Consider the following 11,063-nt stretch of genomic DNA (forward strand, 5'->3'; position numbering starts at 1 on the left):
ACCTCACAGTGGAAGCAGTGGTACCACTATGCAACAGAGAAATAAATAGCCAATGACAGGGTTACTGATCTTGAACAGTAGGTCAGCCACAATTAAGATTTCAGGGAGTTTTTTTCTGAGCCTAGGAGTAATGAAAGGGTTCTTCTTCAATTTAGTGTTTTGTATGAAAACTAATTCTGTTTTATTAGCAGTATGTGGATGGATGCATGCACATCTGCAGGCATTAATGTGTCTAGTGAATATAAAGGCTTGATATGGACAGTCCATATTTTGAGGTTGCTTTGGATTAGACTATATATCCTATTGGGATGCTGCACCCACAACTTTGTCTCTGGAATCAAAAAAGCTTTTCCATTCGGGTGCTGCACGTCAGTACTTCTCCGTGAGAGCTCAGCCAAAAGTTCCAGCTCACACTGACAACTCACCAGTGGCTGTGAATGCCAAGGAGATGCAGGCTGTATTGGCATCCGCCTCCACTGATCTCCACCCTTGGTTTTTGCTGATATGGTCTAGACCTTGTCCCTCAGAGCAGAGTAGCCCTGTGCTTTCTTGTGCTAAAATAGTGAGAAAGATAATATCTGCAACAGACAGACTGAGAGGAATCAACACAGTCCAGGTAGATCAGTGGGACTTTCCACAGGAAGAAGGCTTTTCTATGGGCCCTCCTCAAAAACCACAGGAAAGCTGTAGCAGCTGGATGAAATGGATGTCTTGGGCAGAGGATCAAGACAACCTTTAGCCTGTGAATTTAACAACCCGAGCTGATGTGAGGTACTGTGAAAGGCATTCATCAGCTTTATCTAGTTCAGAGTTAGCAGGCTGGAACCCTGTATATCCATGTGTATATTCCCACTCCAGGTTCCCTTGCAGAGCACAGCCGCAAGGGAAGGGCCATGCTACTGATCAAGTGAACAACAGAGCATTTGACCTGCAATACAGAGATGCTGGTTCCTGGAAGCTCTTCCTCTGTTCTGTAAATTAGTTTTGAACCCACAAGAGGTTTGGTAAGTGATCCGGACGTGGCAAGGAAAGTTGAACCATTCAAAAGCAAAAGGAAATTACAGACAACAAGTACCTCTCCCTACAAAGCTTGCCTGGCTTTTATCCTTACCTAGTCACTGCTAGAGCTACTCTGAGAGTTGTCTTCTTTCAAGTGATTAAACCCTGACATACTCAGGGGAGGAGAAGGTGATTCAAACCATAAATAAAAATGCAAGTCTAAAGGTCAGGCAAGCCAATGTGATGTTTCAGCTCCCGGTTCAAACTGGGCTCTACAGTCAGTTGGGCTCTGTGTCCAATACATATTTATTAAAATCTATCTCAATAAGTCCATTTAACTCCTTTCCCACTTGCCAGTGTACGCTAAAAGATGCTAACTCCAGTGCTGGTGCTGTGTTTTGCATCACACACACACACAGAAATGCACACGAGTGAGTCAGTGTTCTAACCCTAATACTAGTCTTTATATCCCTATTTTGTAGCTGGGCTTCAGAGTCAAAGTAGGATGCCAAGCTCATACCCAAGATCCATGAGAAGCATCCCAGGTTAATCCCCTGACCCATGGCACAGCATTCTCAAGTTTATCAGAAGTTACTGGAACCATTGCAGAAAGCATCAATGTTGTTACGATGGGCAAACATGCAATCACATAAAATATTTTTCTTTCTTAACTCATAGTTAGCCCTCCAAAGATCCTGGGGAACAGGAGGGGACACATGCTAATGCAGAAATTGAAGAACTTGAAATTTTGTGCTGAAGTAAGCTTGTAGCTTTGTGGTTTATTTTCAGGGGTAGGCATTACACTCATTGAATCGGGCACAAAATATCTCTAGGTTGGAATCTGTCCTGTAGGATTAGAGTCCTGGACTTGGAGCCAACCAGCCTGTTATTTGTGGAGGGTGAGGAGGTGACTGTGTCTGAACTGTCCACTCGATCTTGCCAATACTTCAGTGACCTTTCCCTAGATGTGGAGAGCTGGAGTCCAGTGGGAGCACCATCGCCGCTTTAGAAATGGAAGAAGTGGAGGCAGCTTCTGATTTCAGCAGCATAAGCCTACCTGTTTCAGGGATACAGCAGCCTCAGACTTCATACCATTAACACCGGGCCTGGAATGTGTTTTTTCCTTCTCAGTGAAAACAAGTTTAGGTTGTATCAATAAATTCCTAAGGAGACACGTATGTGTGTATGTATGTATGTCTTTAATTGCCAGAGAGCTATGGCCTAGAATGCCAACGTGTCCAAGCACTTTGCTCCCTTAATCATTTAAAGTGCTGTGCATGCTGCTTGGATACCTCCTAACACTGTTTGCTAGATCAGATATCAAACAGGAATGTTAAACTTTGGAAGCGGGACAGTGGTATGCCTTCGTAATTGCCCTTCTCTATGAATAATGGAAGCCCTCTGGACAGGACAATGATTTATTAACATTACCTCTCCTGCCTTCCCCCTTCTCCATGTGCCATCTCAAGCAATGCAGTCAGGAATTTCTTATTGCTGTATTTTAATACAGCAAACTCATCCTAGAGGACTAACAAATTTGTGCCCCAAGAAATCTTTTATTCTTATAGTTGATGCTGGCATCAAAAATATTTTTCTACCATTGTTGTGGGAAAAGTTTCCTCATTCTCAGAGTCACAATGTCTTGCATTGCTGCTCTGGCTCCCATTCCCTCTACTTCCATCAATAACAAAATTATGCTGGGAGTTAGAAGAAGTCCTAGGATTGGGATCTGGCCTCTGAACTCTTCACTGAGACCTCGGGCATTCCAGTAAACCGTGGTGTGACAGAGCAGGGTTTGGAATGGAACCCTCCAAATGCTACCAAATTGCAGGAGCTGCTACAACAGAGGGCTGCTTCCTCCCCCAGTGCACACATTTAATTTCTAGATAATCTCCGAAATTATCCATATTTCATCTGCTCATTTGCTTTATGTTTGCTGAGTTGTTGAATTAGCATCAATAAGAAATCTCACTGTGCATAATGGTTGAAAGCCAACTTCTAAAGCCCAGTGAAGCTTTTCCCTCTACTGTTCCAGGGACTCCGTTTGCCTGCCAGCACTGTGTTTAGCTCAGAAAGACCCGATTTGCAGGGACAAACTGATACCAACCCATGATCTTATGCAGCTGAGCAGATGGAGGTGTGTGTCTCTCTCAGTATGGCTAGTATACTTTTGTCACTCATGTTCCAGTGCCTGTACCTCCACACCTCTGGAATCTGCAGCTCACTCGGCCTGCTCTACCTGCCCAACCTATAGTGCTCCCAACACATGTCCCTGACTGATGCTCCATACCAGCAGGCACTTCTGTCACCTCAAAGCTGTTTTCTCAGAATCTGGCCATAACAATCCAGCAGGGCTTCCTGGACATGCCTGCAAGTCTGAGTGACAAGTTGGCCTCTAAGAATCATGAAAATTGCTGCTCTTTGTTACAGGGCAAATTTAGCGCCTTCTATGCTGCCAGTGGGACTTAAAAGGCCTTATTCACCCAACTGCCACTCTTCTCAAGAGTGCAATAAAACCTCCCAGACTAGAATGGAAGCAATTGACATTTGCCAAGTTTATGTGATCGTTTTTTTATAGCGAGCCAAATAAGTCACTGGAGCAAACTAGCCAAACAACATTTTCAGAAAGAGCTGACTCCTGATGAAGCAGGTCAAATCTATCTCCTTCTACTTGAAATTATTGTGAAACACAGGAAAGCACTCAAATATCTCTTCTTCCACTGCAAACAAGATGTGAAAGACACACAAAATACACAAATATATTCATTCTTTGTGTATTCCAGTTAAATCTTCTCACTCCTTGGACATCATGAGTGCACTAATCTTGAAGAGATTTTTAGAGTTTTTTTCCATGTGATGACTGAGCTGGGAAACTGTGTCAGAACTAGCCTTTGTGGTGAATTGGTACATCTTACTGAAAATATGATGGATATGTCCCAAAAGGATCCTATGAAAATTATTAGCAAGAAAAACTCCGTTCATGTTTGGCAAAGCAGTGAGCCTTGCTTTGACCAAAATAGTCTTTCTACCCATACTTGGCTAATAAGAGTCAGTATTTTATCCTTAAGGGGCAGACAAACATCTTTCTTACTGCTTCATACTGCCAGGTCTTTTTTTCCCTGTGGATGTGGATAGTAGCTTGCCACTGGTTCCCATAGGAATGGCTGGATTTGGCCCATGAGAGAGCACTGGTAGGCTCTTGGAGATTCAGCTATGGCACACAGGGGAGGAAGCTGATATGGAGCCTGTGAGGCAGTGACTCCACAAGGAGCACAGTGTAGGTCCCATCTACATGTCCAGTGTGGGAAGGTCTCCGCAAGCACAGCCAGGACTCAACAGCTCACCCACGCAAGGTGGAAGTGAACAAGTCACGCTGCCGCCCTTTATAGGCATATACATATAATATTTATTTAAAGCAGCCTTTGTCTATGGAAAATGGCTCCCTTGTATCAGGAGGCCTGATCTCAATTGTTTTCATAGAGCTAGGCATTCGGTCCAGCCACTTTTCCAGAGTAACTCGGCAGAAAATACGGTATCGTGTCAAGCAGCCATTTCCTGATAACGTGGCATCTTCTTTGGCAAATGCTTCTTAAAACAAACAAAAAAGCCACAATAGATAAATTTCTCAATTCCAGGCTTGTTTTAGACCATATCTGCCAGATAGCAAACACTGTTGGTCCCACAGTAAGTGACTTTCCCTTCCTTCCTTATTCCTGTGGCAAGGCCCTGCAGACACTCTGTGCGTGTTTACGGATACAGCTCTGTGATTACTTTGGAAGTGCAAAATACTTGGCATAGGGGATTGTGACGGGGTTTCATTGGTTCTGACAAGTCTCAGTACCTTCAATTTTGGCTACCCAAACCTTTGCTTCAAAATACTGTTCAGTTTTTCAGCAATAAAACAACCATCTCAAATGGCACTCTCTGGTGTCCCCTGCCCATCCTGCTGCCTTCAGGATCTAGGAAGGAGGCAGGGAGAAGAATGAAATCACACATCTGCAATTGGCAGTGGGATTCCTAGCTTTGATTCCTCCTCTGTGGAGTCCTGTCAGCCAGACAGTTGTCCAGATGTGAGTGTTTGAGTGTTCTCTGGCCGTGACAGCTTGAATCATCAGCAATTGTGTGGGATGCCTCCCCCTCCTTTGGAGATGACCTTGTGCTGGGATTTAAGGTTATTTGCTGCTTTGTTTTTACCAAAAGCTCTTTACTCTCAGCTGCCTTGTACCTGAATTGTACCTTTTGTCCTGTATCCCTTCTCTTTCCTCACACCTACCCACTTCTGGCTCCAGTTAAATCTGCATTGGATGGCTCAAGCTTATGCTTGTAACTGAGCTCAAGACTGCTCAAGGGTTTTGCAAGAGCTCCACATGACCTGTGCACGGGGTTGGTGAGTGAAGAGTTTTGTATCGGAACATAATTACTGAGGGGCCTGGCACAGAACAAGAAATACAAGTCCTTTTCTTACACAAACATTTGCAGTTTGAGTTGGCTGAATACCTGGATACCAGTTCTCTATGGGTTGGTATCCCCTAGGTTTATTTATCCAGTTACATTCCTGTTTTTGAATTTAATGACTCCCTAACTATCATCACCATAGTAGAAAAAATATTGATATGCAGGGTACAGGAGACAATTTTATGTTCAATTTCAGCAGCAAGAAACTATTTAGCTGGAGGCATCACAAAACAGCTATGTCTATTTACACAAAAATTTGGATGAACTGCATTACATTTTCTATTTCTTCTGCTTTCCAGTATGGGGGCTTAAAACTCAGACACAAGTAAACAACAACTGTTTTTTCTTAAGTACTCCTCATTCTGATTAGAATACTTTGTTACAGGAAACACAAAACCAAAAACCCTACACATAGGGCAATGAGGGGACTTGTGATCAGAATATTATTAATTGCAACAGTATCAGAGATTTGTGCACTGAAGAAGAGACTGTCAACACTGAAAACAGTCTAAGCAATACTGCTTTGAGTTTTTAATTACGTGGAGTGTGAAGTACACAGGGCTTGTGTACAAGTAATAGATTAGGGTTGAGAAGGGTGTCCATAAAGCAAGTTCACTGTCTGTCTCTCAGTCAGTTTTACAACATGTGCTTGCCTTTACCCCTCCTCCTCCCATTTTGCTTTTGTTTCCAGCAGAAGGCCACTGATGGAGACTTTGGAAGGGCTGGGGAGGAGCAGACATGATTAACTGCTTTATTTTAAAAAAAAGTTCTGAAGAGGTAAGATTTCCTCACAAGATAATTTTTGTCTGAAAAGAATTTCTAACAAAAGTGTATTGTGTCCAAAGAGGTAAATCTTTTGGTTTCTTTATACTGGAGAAAGATAATTAGTCACTGGATGAAACTTGATAGTAGCCTGCCTGTAGCAGCATGATACTCAGTAGGGGCAAATGGAAGACACTGCTGATGAGCTGGAGGCATATTTTCATTAAAAAAAAAAAAAAAAAAAAAATTTCCTGGAACTGAGAGGAATTGGGAGAAAAAACTAGTCAGAAGAATAATGATTATTAACTTAAAAACAAATATATACATGTTCACATAAAACTGAAGCGAGAAAGAAATCTTGAGTTAAAAGAAAATCAACTAGGACCAAAAGCTGATCTACAGTCACCAACACAGTTGCAGCACTCACTCTTATTTAGGTTTTCAAAATGTAGTGAAAAGCAGAGCACATCACAAAAGAGCCTGAATTCTCTACTGAACACAGTGATTCTTTTAAAGCATGACCCAGATGCCAAAACTTCAAGATGTATGAATATTTTAGTGTCTCTCAGAAAATTTTGTCCACCATCAGGAGCAATACTCAAGTGAAATTAACTGAATAACTGAAATTAACTAATCAAGAAGAGAAAGATTTGGAGGTTTGGTGACATGTAAGATGTAAAAAGCAGCTGAAGACAGACAAGAGTGGGGCAGCCATATTTGTATCATAAGCAACAATATGACTACTTTGCCAGGATGCAAGGCATACTACAAGAAGTGACCCTTTGATAGATAAAAATTATAAAATTACTAATGGCCATGTAGAATAGATAGACTTATTCCATTCCAATTTGTATTTGGAAGCCAGAAAGCTAATGAGCATGAATATAATGAGCAGGACTCATTATGAAAACACACTGACTCAGAATTAGTTTTTTTGAAAATCAGCGGACCTAGAAAACTTGCAGTCAAGAGACCTACAGAGATGAAGCAGCATATCCTGGCCTAGAAATATTCATTTTTAGTGAATCCTGAAACACCAGAAGGACAGTAGAACAATGCAGAGTGTTCAGCCAACCTCACAGTAGGTCACCAGCATACTTGACAGCACTGCAGCTTGGTCTGCCTGACAAGGGATCCTAGGCAGCAAAAAAATGAATTGTTGATGAAATTTAATGGGAACGCAGTCACTAGAAGTCTACACTGGTTTACAAGATAGCATCCTTGCAAGAAACTAATGATACACAATGTCTGTGTGGTTTGTTCCAAAGGGATTAACATAGGGCTTGAAGCCCCTCCAAGGAGCTCGCTTGCTGGTTCCCTTCAGGCAGCCGTCTGTTCGCAGCAGGTTATTCAGTGCTGCTGAGGTATGACCAGACTGAACCAACAGGCAGTTAAACTGTGCTTTCACTACAGCCACTCAATCGTCAGCTGTAGGTCACAGGCAAGAGCGAGGCAGAGTCAATCTTGCCACACTGGCAAGAAACTCTTCAGGTGAGAGGCACACGACTGATCTCTGCTGTAAAAAGAGGTAAACACTTCACAAATGTCCTTGATGATTTGACCTTGGAAACCAAGTCAGGTGATCAGTATGACTTGAAGCATGTGAGCAAGAGACACCATCAAAGCACCTAAAGAGAGTGGGACCTCCTTAGTAAATGGAGTCCAGGCCAGCTTCTGACAGTGACCAAAAAACCCACAGAAACAGAAGAGTTTGCAACCCCAATCCAGTTTGAGCAGGGATGTGCTTTTATCTGTGTACAGTATTAGGGATACTGTTTCAACACCAACAGTTTTAGGAGGTTGTTGAAATATTGGCATGGGTGTGGAAAACTGCCAAAACACTGTGCAGGATCTAGAGAAAAAGGCCACAACAAAGACTTGGAGAACACAGTCTGTTGAGTTAATCAAGACTTATAAAAAATGAGAAATTATTTGATTACAGAGAATGTTTCCTGGCAGGAAATGTCATGGATGAGGGAGCTCTTAATCTAGCAGAGAAATGTGCAACAAATGCCAATAGCTGGAAATGGAAGCCTGGCACCTTCAAATGAGAACATGATCAGAAATGTTTAACGATGAGAGTAAGCATTAAAACAAATTGCCAAAGAAAGTGGTCGGTTCTTCATATCAAGCTATCATCACATTTAATCTCCAGGCATTTCTAAATGATGAGTTTCTGTTAAACAGGTCATTTGGCTCCTAATGGGAAGGGCTGTCCAAATCTAATGGCCCATCCCAAGGACTGAAACTCAGCTGGCTTCAGGAAATTCAGACCAAATGATTTACTGACTTCCCTAGCCATCATTTTGTGTATCTTAGAGACTGGTACATGTTAGTTTAAATTTTTAAATTCTTACCTACCAGCCTTATTTGTCATCTCTCTTGTAAGCAAAGACTTCCTCCAGCTTCTGCCTGTCTGGACTCCACAGGTGGGCAAAGAACTGTTTCTGCATCTCTGGACATGCAAAGGCAATCTCTCCTTGTGGCTGTGTACCCTGCAGTAGGCTGGGGCTTTTCTCAGGCTTCTCAATTTTTCCTGGAAAAAGGGCAGTTTCTCTCTATCCATCTTTCTCTCTTTCTCCATCTTAAGCCACAATTGCCAAGTCTCCTGGAAAATATTTTCTAGCTTCTGGAACAGATTATTATCCCTGCTTGGTGCAGATCTTTCTCTGGGTGGTTTTCAGAGCCTCTTGGGGCCCACTACTTCCCAGGGTCTGGCAAAATCCCTGACCACCACTTGGGACCTTGGTTTGTTTATTTTAACATTTACAGTGAATAAAATGAAACCAATCAATGCCAACCATTGGTACAGAACAAAAAAATTAATATATACCAAACACATTTCTATCTGCTAAAGAAAGATGTAGAATAAAGGCCTCACCCAGTGTCAAATTAAATAAAGGCCAGAGTTAAAAGTTTTGTCTTGCGACACATTCTACAACTGTTCAAACTCTGTGTCAAGAAGCAATAAATGCTAGAGCCAAGGGCTTGTGGGGAACAAGTTCTCCTTCCTGGTCCCAGAAGCTCAGGCCCAGAGGCAGACACCGGGAGCATTCTGGTTCATTTCAACTGCTGCAAAAATCAGACAGCCCCAGGGCAGAGACAGGCGCCTGTTGGAGAGGGTGGGTCAGATAAGGTGCTCAGCTTCAGCAAAGCTGGTGCCTTAAATAAGTGCCTGTGACACGGGACTGAGAGGAGCTCTCACCTCGGGCCCTGCCTTTCCAATGCTCTGATTTTGTCCTGCTCTCCTGTTCTGTGTGGGGTGTGAGCTCTGGGGCTGGTGGTCTACACCTTGTCCTTTGCACTTCTCTTCAGAGTCTTCCCAATTTGCCTGATTTCTATGCTCTGTTGAAAAAACAGAAGGCACGGGAGTCAAATGTCACTGAGGCATTTGGGAAAAGCTGTCTTATGCTTTGCCATGGCATGCATGCCCAGGCTGAAGCTGGTGATCTGCCTCGACTCCTCTTCTGGGTCTCTGGTATGGCTGCTCACCACAGTGGGGCTCCTGGGTTTCCAGCCCTTAGCTCCTTGGCTCAGGCAATGCCAAAGCCATTGTTTTCTGTGCTGAAACTATGTGGTTTCTGTGCTGGAATTATGAGTAAACCATGAAAAAATATTAACATTTTTGTGTAGACTTATGCAACTTTTTCCATGAAGACCCTCAAAAATGGCAAAAGTCTTGTCATTAACTGTATGGGTGTGTATGGTACAGGGGTGTCTCCTGAAAGCAGCAAATGTTTGTCCAGAAAGAGCATGTTTTCAGACCGGAGAGGTTCTGAAGGACATCACTTATAAAACTCCCACCAAAAGGCCTCTGTGAAGGCCTCACTAAGCAGACATATATAAACCTGCTTTACAGGCAAATTTTGTTCTACAAACACAGCTGCTACTGCTCTCAATGAGTCATGAAGCATGGCTACAATGTCAATTAGATTGGAGCAAAGTCCCACCACGGTGCCACTTTTTACCAGGAGTCGGTGCCTCTTCTGTCCTGGAGCAAGAATGGTGGTCACCCCCAGGGGCCCACTGGCTTCACCAGTACCTCACCAAGGGCCCCAGAAATGCTCTTCTACCAGGAAACACTCTTGTACATGAGATCCCAAACATTTTATAAAGGACTTTCAGCCTTAGCATGTGCATCAGCACTTTGTAAAACACATGGGGATGGAAACACATATGCCAAATTCTTTGGGCAGTGAGACTGATTAGTGATTCAAGGTTTGACCTGGGGAAATGCTTGCTTTTACAAAATAGTGGGCTGCTGTCACTCATGTTTGAGCAGCCTTCATTGCTCAGGGGCTCAGATGTATCCTGTGAAATTCAGACATACCACTGCGTGTTTTTGAGGTTGGTGTGTGGATGTCTGCCCATTACAGAGCCCAGCTATACAGATGCTGAATGATTAAGCTGGACTCCTACACACTTGTAAGGTACACAAGGCTCATGGAGTGCCTGCCAAGTTCCTCAAGTAGTAATAGTTCATGACACTCTTGAGATATCTGCCAGATGCCGACACAGTGTTCTGAAGTTCCTATTTCAGGACATAATTTTAAAAATACTTCTAGCTGGGGATTTAGATGCCAAAAAGCGTTTGTGTATGAATTGTAATGTAAGCCATAAACCCAACAGGAAACATCAGAGCCTTCTCCTTTTGTAGACACCTTGTGACTAAGGAGTTAGGAAAATGTTCTTCTATTGGCAAGAAAACAAATACATTTTACTGTTCCATATGTGCAAAATGAAACAACCGATTAACATATATCTGGCAAAGAAAGAATATTTTTACCTTCCAGCATTGCCCACACATCCCAAATTTTATATTGATTGCAACATTTATGACTATTGCA

This window comes from Poecile atricapillus, chromosome 3, assembly GCF_030490865.1.
Source record: "Poecile atricapillus isolate bPoeAtr1 chromosome 3, bPoeAtr1.hap1, whole genome shotgun sequence".
In the NCBI taxonomy this organism is placed as follows: Eukaryota; Metazoa; Chordata; class Aves; order Passeriformes; family Paridae; genus Poecile; species Poecile atricapillus.